We start from the raw sequence: 10,447 nt of genomic DNA, 5'->3' as shown, positions 1-10,447 counted from the left end.
GTGTCTTTTTCCCTCCTGCCCGGTGCAGCTTCCCTCTGTCGTCCCCCAGCCGCCTGCCCCCGACCCCCGCTGAGGGTGGGGGCTCGGCGCTGGGTGTGCGCTGCGGAGAAGCTGGTGGGTAGTGCTGGAGACAGGACAGCGGCGTCGCTTTGCCCGTGAAAGATGGTCTGGTGGCCGCTCTCGAGAACGTGCTACTCAAATTTAAAAACTTTCTAGTCACGAGGCCTTAACTCGCTCCTCGACAAAAGGAAAAGCAAACCCAGGGGTCTTGTGTTGGGAAGGCGGTGGCCAGGCGCCTCCTAAGTGCTGCCCGCCCGCTGAGGCAGTGCCTTCCTGGCCAGGGCCTGGTGGTGCCCGGGTCTAGGCCTGGCCTGGCCGAGTGTCGTTAACTGAGGTGCCGTTGTGGCAGAGGTGCCGAGGACGTGGGTCCCTGTTGCTCTGCCAGGCGGCATAGGGGGTTCCTACCCATCGGTTGTGCGGGTTCAGCTGCATGGGTGCCTACCAAACTGGGTTTGTGGGTTGTTTTAGCTTTCAGAGCGTCTTTCAAGCTAAATATTTGTGATTGAGTCAACTGTAGCGTTTGTGCTGTTACTGAGAAAGTGACTGTGTTGGGGCAGCTGTTGAAAGCCGCTTAAATCAGATTTTCTCTCAGAGAAATAATACGCAGTTACATACTAGACCTGGTTTCAGAACCAGGTTTTCTGCAACTCCTGTTCGCCTTTGCCTTTAGGTCAGTGTAAAATGAAAGATAAAACTCGTGAGGCAGAATTCTTTAAGCATAGTTTTTCCACATTCTGTATGAAAATAGAAAAACTTGCACTATAAACAGAACTGGTGGTTTAAAACTCTGTTTAGTAATAAAGTAGGCTTACTTTTTGCTTGTGAGTATGTGTGTATGCGCACATATGTATATTAATGGGATGACTAACAGTCACATTAATGTATTTTGAGAAGAGAGCGGTTTGATTGGTGTTATCTGAGGTAGACAATTGATAAAACAGTTCAGCGTGGTGCGTTATGACCTGCAGAAAGCACAGCATCAGTTATGGGGGATTATTACCAGGAGGGTCAGTGAAGCGTTTTCCACAATGGGGCCTGTGAGGACAATAGGCGTTGAGTTTCCTACAGGAGAATGACATCCTAGTTTTACAGTAGCTTAACTATAATGTATGCCTAAAGGAAACATGATGAAAATTCTCCAAAATGGATCAAAATTCAGTGCAGACATACATTTCATAGTTAAGTAGTCACAAATAATTCTCGTAGCAGTGTAATTATAGTATAACTCTGTCTGTATATGAGACTGATACTTAATATTAAAAAAAGGTTCTAATTGCAGTTTGGTGGTTTCTGTTACAGAATAGTTAAATTTTAAAATGCCGAAAACGAATGTGGAAAAAAAAGAAAAGAAGGCAGAAAAAAGAAAAAAGCTAAAGCAACGTGTGGCCCAAAAGGGAGAGCTGGAATCGGAAACTGAACCAAAGAAAAAGAAACAAAATCTGCAGGTAGGTTCTCCCAGTTTTGACTGTTTAATTTGATAAAAGGTGGATATATTGTTACCTGTGATGTGACGGGTTTCGAGATTCAGTACTGAATACCAATGTGCTATTTGATTCAGTTGCGATGTTTCCTTGCATGCAGAATACCAATGTGCTATTTGATTCAGTTGCGGTTTCCTTGCATGCAATATACCTAGAGTGAAAGTTAAAAGGAGACAATAAATTAAGCCGATACAATTGTAGCAGTCAGAGTACGTGATCTCTGTTTGTTTTGGATGCTTCTGTGAAAGATGGAGAATGGGTGAGAGAATGTGGGTGAAAGGTGAACCAAATGAATGGCTTTAAGCAACTGTCATATGGCAATATAGGCGTAGCTTCAGTCTTCATGTGATCCTGAGTGGTTGGAAAAACATGAAGGATGTTTTCTTGGAAATCCTCTTGATTTTTGGACAGAATGTCAAGTGACCAGAAGGTGTCAGCAGTTTCTTTGTATTACTGAACATTTTATGAATTAATTTTATGAGAATGAAATTAGCAATATCGGGATGTTATTTGAGTGGAAACTTAGAGCTGTAAGTTTTTTGTGATGGAAATGATACATAAACAGGGCAGTTTAATTCTGCTGTTCTGAGTGGTTACTGTAGAACGTGGATCAAAGAAATATGAAGCGGTTTGATACTGTCAAGAGGCGGAGAAGGAAAGGCAAAGGTCTTAAAAATGGTCTTAAAAACTCTCTTATGTTTCCTGGCCTAATATAAAATAGATGTGAAAGCTGCTTGTTACTTCATTTATCGTGAGATGTATCGCTCAATGGAGATCATATAACTAAAAAGTAGTGCTTCTTATTTTGTTATTAGACTTTATTTAAGCTCATTGGCAAGAATATTTTTTGAGAGCTTTTGCATGCATAAGTGTCTCTAGCTATTACATTTAAAGTTTGTGAAGCATAATATAAGAAACGCCAACCTATTGGCAGTAGCTATTCAGAGGTCTGTAAATTCTTGCGGTTTTGAACTCAGCAGAAATATCCCTAAGTAAAGTAGGGAAAGATTGCATCTTTGTCTATATCAAAGCAAAAATAGAAAATCTGGTATTTAGAGCTTAATCAGAGGGAATGTTTCTGCTCTCCTTTATATGGTGTGTATTACAGACTTCAGATTCACAGTACTATAATTCAATTTGAGTAAAAACAATTTTCCAGGATAAAACAGTGTGAAATCGGAATGTCAACATTAAAATTGTATTGCCTGTGACAATCTGTATAATTTAATGTAAAAATGGAAAAAAAAATCCCAAGTGGGCTTCAAACCCCTAGCAAGTGGGGCCTTTTTGGACCGTCTGATGTCAAGTGATAAGTTCTTAGAACCCCCAAATTAGTTTTTGTCGGCCATGCAGACTGTAGGACTGTGAAAGAAAGAGCAAATATTAAATGGAAAGAAGAATCCTTAATACTATTAGGGAATACCACTAGGCACAACAGTTCTTAGAATTATAAAAGTTGGTGTCAGTGGGTGGCTTAAACATGTATATAGTGTTAGTTTTAGGGAATACCATATAAGGTCTATGCAAGCCATTTTTTGGCATCAGCTTTATAAACTGTAACTGTTTGATAGTAGGAAAGCGTAAGTTAGGAGACCACATTTTTTTGTTTGAAATTGCTGTTGAGAATGAAAAATGTTAGGCAGACCTTAAACAATTTTACTTCAGAAATGGTTAATGAAAGTTAGCTGTCTGCCAGTTTATGATGGTTACTTAGCATGTGTACTCCCAGCTTTGTGTGAAATACTTGGTTAAGTCACAATGGCAGTTATGCTTTAAAATGCTTTTGGACATCAAACCTTGTCAGCATGGAAAATGTGGTAGAAAACAAGGTAAAATTGCTTTGTGTGTACAGGAAGATCAGGAGGAACTCTGAGGCTGCAGTGATGCGCTTGGTTAGTCTGGATGGTTCCAAAGAAGAAATTTGGAACAAAAATAAAGGCAACTGCTGAGAGCGTGTGTTTATTCTGCAGCCTTAGTTTCTTTAATTTTATTTCTGTTACTTTAAAATAAGCCAGAACCTTGATAGATCTACAGAAATTCCTGAAGTATGACAACTGGATTCTAATGAACTTTGATTGACTTTTAATGCAGTAACTGAATTAAAGAAAACTTTTTTGGCATTCTTTAAGGACGGATAGACTCCAGTTTCTCCTAAGGAGTCTCATAGGTGATGGAAGGAAGTCGAAAGATAGCTATATAATAGCTATATACATATAATATACATTGCTTTTGGTGGGAGAGAGGTTTCACTGGTTCATTAAGTCACTTTACTTTCCTGTGATTTACGAAAGATAGCTATATAATAGCTATATACATATAATATACATTGCTTTTGGTGGGAGAGAGGTTTCACTGGTTCATTAAGTCACTTTACTTTCCCGTGATTTACTTTTTTTTTCTATTCTAGTACAGCAATTTTAGTCTCCAAAGTGGAAAATGTAAATATCTAATTGATTTTGTTATAGAGCTGCAGGCAGGCAAGTTGAAATGTCTTAACTGACTGGATTTAGTGTACATTGATCATTCCTTCATGAAATTTGTTTCAAAAATTCTTACCAGCCTAAGACTAAAGCATTTTTTCTTGGAACAACTTGACCTTTCAGAGTAATCTCGATGTTTTATTGATTTTCATCTACTCAATTTCTTCTGTTTACATTAAATAGCAATGAGCAATTCAAGACCAATATAAATGTTTTCATGAATGATCTTAGAACCGCACAGCTCTAAATGACACATCTCTAGTGGAGCTGAGCAGTACAAGTTTTTAAACTTAATTCAGTCTTGTGTTTTTTCTGACAGATTTTCATAATGTTACTGTTTTATTTAGCTACTTGGCAATAAACCCCACATTTACATTAAATAGCAATGAGCAATTCAAGACCAATATAAATGTTTTCATGAATGATCTTAGAACCGCACAGCTCTAAATGACACATCTCTAGTGGAGCTGAGCAGTACAAGTTTTTAAACTTAATTCAGTCTTGTGTTTTTTCTGACAGATTTTCATAATGTTACTGTTTTATTTAGCTACTTGGCAATAAACCCCACATTTAACAAAAAACCCCCCTATTTAAAACTTTATTTTTTTTTTTTTTTTTTTTTTTTTAATGCCTGGACATTAGTTTTACTTGTTTTCTAACGATTTTGTAGTTTCCTACCATACTCGTATGTTAAACCTTCCTATAATTGGAGATTATTCTTTTGAATTGTCACATAACATAGGCATAAAGAAAAGCAATTTAAAATGTGCCATCTAGACTGGTGGTCTGAAGTTAAATACTGGCTTCTTAAATAAAGACTTTCTGATGGACCTTGTCTGAGACAAATTAATTTTGTTTCAGTTCTCTGAAAAAAATATTTACAATATTGCTAATGTGTAATCTTGAAATAACAGCAGCATTAGAAGTGCTTGTTTGCAATTACCTGTGTCTTACTTCTGTTTATGGGTTTCTTCACCCTTCAAAATTTCAGCTGCCTTAATGCCATGAAGCTTATCGAAACAGCAGTACTGACACAACACTGTAGGTAGGGAACAACATGTTGTGGTTGCTTTGTTTATGAAGGCTATTTGAGTTCTACCCACAATGACCTTACTGTATCAAAGGATCTTTTAACCTTGTAATTTAAGGGTAGATCTTGTTTCTCCAGTGCTGTTTTCAGAGCTGTGGGCTTTCTACAGAACAGTAAGAAATTTGTCCGGAGTTGAACATCTATTGGGCAAGACTCAAAATCCATAATCCATAGAACACAATATTATTTTCCTGTTTCTTCCCAATTTAGTCTAGCAAACATTGTAACTTTAAGGAAAATTACAATGACTAAGAGGCAATCAATCTTTATAAATCAAATCCTGTTGTTCATGGTTGAAGGGTACTTTAGGTAATGCTCATACAGTCAGTGAGTGTTTCCTTGTATGTTCCTTGTTATCTTCAGCATTGCAAATGGTTGGAGGAGGAAGAATCAACATTTTCCCCAGATAAAGGCAAAATCAGTGGGAAAGGAATTTAATTTTTGAGATTCCATACAGATAGTACAAACAATGGCAAGTAAACAAGTAGCTCATGGTGTTTCTTTAATCAGAGGGCTAGTGTGCAGGTGCCCAAACAGTAAGATCTGTTTACTAAATGGAAAATGGCAAAATTAGCAGGGAAAGGGTTTTTCTGTTCAGCTTTTTGGAGGTTATCATAAAGGCCAATAAGGAGTTATTAAGCTAGTACTACAGCAAAGCAAACCACAAAAAATTACTCTTTAAAATCGTTGTTTGCTTGTAGTGGTGGAAAACCCCATAAAACTATGTTTAGGCTATGGAGACAAACGTTTTGGCATGAGCTTGGTGGAATAGCTAGGAATGCTACTTTGATACGATCTCTAATGCTGCTTGTAATCAGGTAACTGGGGTAGTAATTTGACTGTTTAGTGAATGCAAACTAGACATTCATGCTACAAAACCTATCAAGCAGATACTGTAAAGCTATCATCGGAAAGTGTATTTATTTATTTGACAACCCACTAATTCATACCAAAGCCTGTTGTTGAAATAATGAGTTGTGGATGATTTGCAAACAAACTCAGTAATCCTTTATTGTGCCATTAATTTATTTTTTTTTAATTAATGGGAAACTTGTCTTGTAACCATCAAAATAACTTGTTTTGTATTTTTCCCATCCTAAAAAGTGCCATGAAGTTACAACTTAGTGTGATGTTGCAGAATTTTCTTCTGATTACCAGGCTATCAATATTAGATGTATCTTATATACATTAAAAATATATTTTGGAAACTGCTTGCATTGCAATTCCACTATCAACTCTTCCTGCATTTGTTTAGTTTTGCTTTACTAGCTTAATTCTCTGTTTGTATGCATTAGTTTTATCCGTGGTTATTAATTTTTGTTTGTTTAAGAAATATGTAGAAAACCAATCTTAAATTTTGAAAAAAGGAAAATAAATTCCAAAAAGTTCATTTTATTTAGCATAACCTCCTAAAATAAGAATCTTGTCTTGTACTAGTTTTTTTGACCATTTTTAAAATCTCTCTAACATGCAAATAGAGTTTTGTCCATGTTATCAAGAGAAGATGACACAATCTTTCAACTTCCCCCTCCATCCCTTCAACTCCCCCCCTCATCCCTCTGTTGTACAGATACATCAGCAGTTAGCAGTTTTCTGGTGATAAAGGGGGGATGATAGCTATTTCTCAAAATGGCAAAGTTAAATCTCAGTGCGCTTTTGTTAGTCTGCTGGTTTTGGTCAGTCTGTAATTGAAATATTTGGCCTATTTCTCTTTTCTTTGGGCTACCTTTCAGTTGAATGTTTATTCTTGTTTTATTTGTATTTTTTCTTACTTGCACGAAGAGACAAGTTTGCTGGTCCATTGGCTTCTGATTGCCTCGCTGCAGGATGGCCTTCTGGTAGTTGAAAAAAAATTAGGAAGCTATAAACTCATTTGGCATTTCTGACTTACCATGTGAGATCCTACTTGGTTTGTCTGCTTTCTTATCTATGCGATGTTTCTCAAATTAGGAAAAAGAAAATAAAAACAAGCCCAAACTTTGAGGGCAGCTACTTATGGGACTGAAACATTTGTTTCCTGCTACACTTTTTCATCAGAATATTGATAGAGTTGCTTTAAATTATTTTATTAAATTAACCATACATCTATTTATTTTTTAAAAGAGGTAAATTTGATTGTGATACCATATAGTGTTTATAGAGAATAGTAGGCCTTTTGTAAACAGACATGTCTAAGAAGGTACAAAATAGTGTCTGAAATACGGATATGCATAGATTAGGCTGAATAATTTTACATTCCTTTGAAAATTATTTTTGTAATGGTAGGAATAGATTTCCCAGGAAAGAGTATTCACAGCTGGGAAAACAGTTGCTACTTTGAAGATGGTTTTCCCAGGCGAAAGGCTCACGTCCCCAACTGTGTTTGGTATAAACAATATGTGGTGTATTTCTTACTTTTGTTTAAAGGAATTGTGCATTCTTCATTACATATTAACCAGCAAGAGTTTCATGCTAATTCTGGGTATTTGCCTTAATCTGTATACATTCAAAGTTAATCCCTTACTTTTATTAATATAGCCAGGGTATTGAAGTGATGGGACGGTTGTGTTTCACCACCAAACTCTACTTCTTTGCTATTAAGAGGGGTAATTCTTCCTTCTCTTCTTGGAGCACGTACTTGACGTTTCCTCTTGGCTCCCATTCTTTACTTAGTGGTGAGACCTTCCTTGACAGTTCCTGTTAGGTTTCCAGTATAAATCCTTGCTTTCATGACTTAGCTGCAAATATCTTCACAAAATTGAAATTCAGTACAGGATTTCCACTTGTGGGCTGAATTTGTTGAGTAACGCTCTTCGAGCAGTTGTTGAAGTAAGGAGCAGAGGCTAGGTCTGCTTGACTACGTGTCACCCAGCTCCAGTCCAGTGAGAACACTCTTTTCTGTCCTTTGTCAATTATGATTTTTTTCTGGTCCTATGTTAATGACTTCTAACTCATCATAGAGAGAGGCATCACAAATGAAAATTGCTGGAAAAGGCCCAAATTGCTGAATATAGAAAATTTGGCACAAAACCTCCAAATATGTATAACTTCAGTTAAAAACAAAAAAAAGTCCCATCACATGTTTGAATTCACAAAACACATTCCACTTGGCAAGAAATTAAGTTGTAAGCTTGAAAGGATAAATGTTTGCTACATTCTGATATAGGATAAAGAACAGAGAAACGGGCAATCAAAGGCAATTGTTCTTGACAGGGCTTGAAACTTGGAAGTGTGTATAGCATAACATTAATGCAAGCCTGATTCTTGTGGATTTGTTACTTCCTCTTTATTGCTCTTGGTACTATTTTGTTAATGTTAATTTGTTCAAAAAGCTAAAATGGCACAGATTTGGATATTTAAAATATGTTTATTCTAAAAAGCAGCAGTTTTCCCTGTCCCTGAGAGAATGCTACAGCTTTTTTAAACAGTGTAGGAAACTGGTATAAGGATTTTTATAAAATACAAATTATCTCATATTGATAGATTTAAAAATTAAAAAAAAAAAAAAAGAGAGCAGATAAAAGGGGGATGATGGCTGCTTCCACAGTATGAATGAGAAAATAGAATTATTTCAGCAGAAATTTCCTCCTCCAAAATACCTTTTGTGTTTAGATGCAATATTGTGAACCACATGAAAGATTAGTGTATACTTACGTATGTTAATTAATAAATTACAGCATAGATAAAATGGCTCTTGGGTATTAGATCAAAGCCACACAGATTAATAAATACTTGGAAAGTGCTTGTCTGTTACATCCAACAGGTAATTAGAACAGAAAATTATTCTTTTGACTTTTAGAAGCTGCCTGAAATAACGAGGATACAGGCATGAAGGTATTCGACAGGGGGACCTGTTGCTTAAAGAACCAGACTCAGTCTTTGAATGCATTTACCTATTTCTAATTGAATCCCACACGAGTTCTGTAGGGCATCAAACAGAAGATCATCAACTAATGTTTTATTAAATTTCTCAGCATTATCTTAATAATTTGCATCTGTAAACCAGGCTTTTGCAAACAGCATGTATACACAAGGGAGGACAAAGCTCTGCTCCTACCATCTTACAGTTTGAAACATGTCAAAACCGTTCAGAGAATGTACCGAACACTAAGAGCTGCATCGCTTAAAAAGGAGCAGAGAGGTTATATAAAAGAGAATAGAAAATCTTGTGTGCGGGGAAAATACATGCTTTTAATAACTGTCATTCTATCCTACCTTTACATTATGTACTGAATCATGAATGGGAGTTACTCATATTTACTCATTTGTAAAATAACTAGGTGGTTACAGAACTGTTATACTGAACTGTAATACAAAGCTCACTGAAATCGGTCACGGCCTTTTTGTGGACTCAGAGTAGACTTTGGAGCCTTCATGTACCTCACTGGCTGGTTCTTTTTTTCTAGTTACCTTTGGAATAGACAAGTTTTTCCTATTTTATTATGAAAGTTCCATCTTTCATGGCTATTCTTATGTCCAAGTCTGTAGCTCCATGATTTTCTAAAGGCATTTTTAACAAACTTGTGGGGTTTTTTTGTTTGTTTGTTTTCCAGGTAAAAGTTTACCACGCTTTGTTTAAAACATCGTATCTTCTTTACAAAGATTTGTCTAGATTAAGTCATGGTCTAGTTTGGGCTTAGAATAGGAGCGGCCGACTGTCCTGATCCTATATGTCTTGTAATAAAATCTGGCCAAGACCCAAAAGGTCTCACTCAGTATCAGTGAGGGTCAAGAAGAGCACAAATCTAGCAGGGGACAGGGACAGTTTTCCATGGATCCTCATAGACCCGTTGTTATGGGCTGAGCCCGCAATTAGGTTCTGTGTGATCTGATGTCAACTTTAGCAGCATCTCCGCCAGCAAGTTTGTGCTTCTGATTGCATGACACTTCAACAGTGTCATGCCTCATCAGCCATCTTTACATTAGAATAAGAAAATAACACGTCACGTTTCTCACTGTTCTAAGAATATTAAGCTTTTAGTATCAGAAGTAATTCTTCTGTCTTTATGTGTTTGACAGCCAAGCAAGTTTATAAATTAAGTTCCCACAGGCGTCACTATCTATGTGTATCTTCTTCCTGTCTTGCTACTCAATCATCAGATGGATGTTTGGACTATCATCACATCGTTTAAGTGAGCTCTTTCCTTGGTTTCTCTCTGATTTTGCTGTGTGCACTTCACTCATAACTAAGTACTGGAACACAAGAGTTAAAAGGTTTCTATAGTCAGGTAAAGGCTATTTCTCTTTTGTAGTTCTGAATGGAGAGAGAATGAAAGGAAGAAAATCTTATTTGCCATTATATTACTGTTTCTATTGAGAGAATGCCCGGGAAAGGAAATGTTTCTGCTGCTGAAGCA

General features: G+C 36.7%; 1 long non-coding RNA gene across 1 annotated transcript in view; it reads left to right on the top strand.

Moving 5' to 3' along the window:
* The window catches only part of LOC103904858, a 1,780-nt gene extending 271 nt beyond the window's left edge, over window positions 1-1,509 (top strand). Inside the window, exon 2 of the long non-coding RNA XR_657920.1 lies at window positions 1,360-1,509. This is a non-coding gene — a long non-coding RNA (uncharacterized LOC103904858). The remainder of the gene's footprint in view (window positions 1-1,359) is intronic.
* The last annotated feature ends 8,938 nt before the right edge of the window (window positions 1,510-10,447 follow it).

This window comes from Aptenodytes forsteri, unplaced genomic scaffold, assembly GCF_000699145.1.
Source record: "Aptenodytes forsteri isolate BGI_AS27 unplaced genomic scaffold, ASM69914v1 Scaffold55, whole genome shotgun sequence".
Taxonomy (NCBI): Eukaryota; Metazoa; Chordata; class Aves; order Sphenisciformes; family Spheniscidae; genus Aptenodytes; species Aptenodytes forsteri.
Note: the sequence above shows the minus strand (reverse complement) of the source record. Positions and strands in the feature narration are given on the sequence as shown.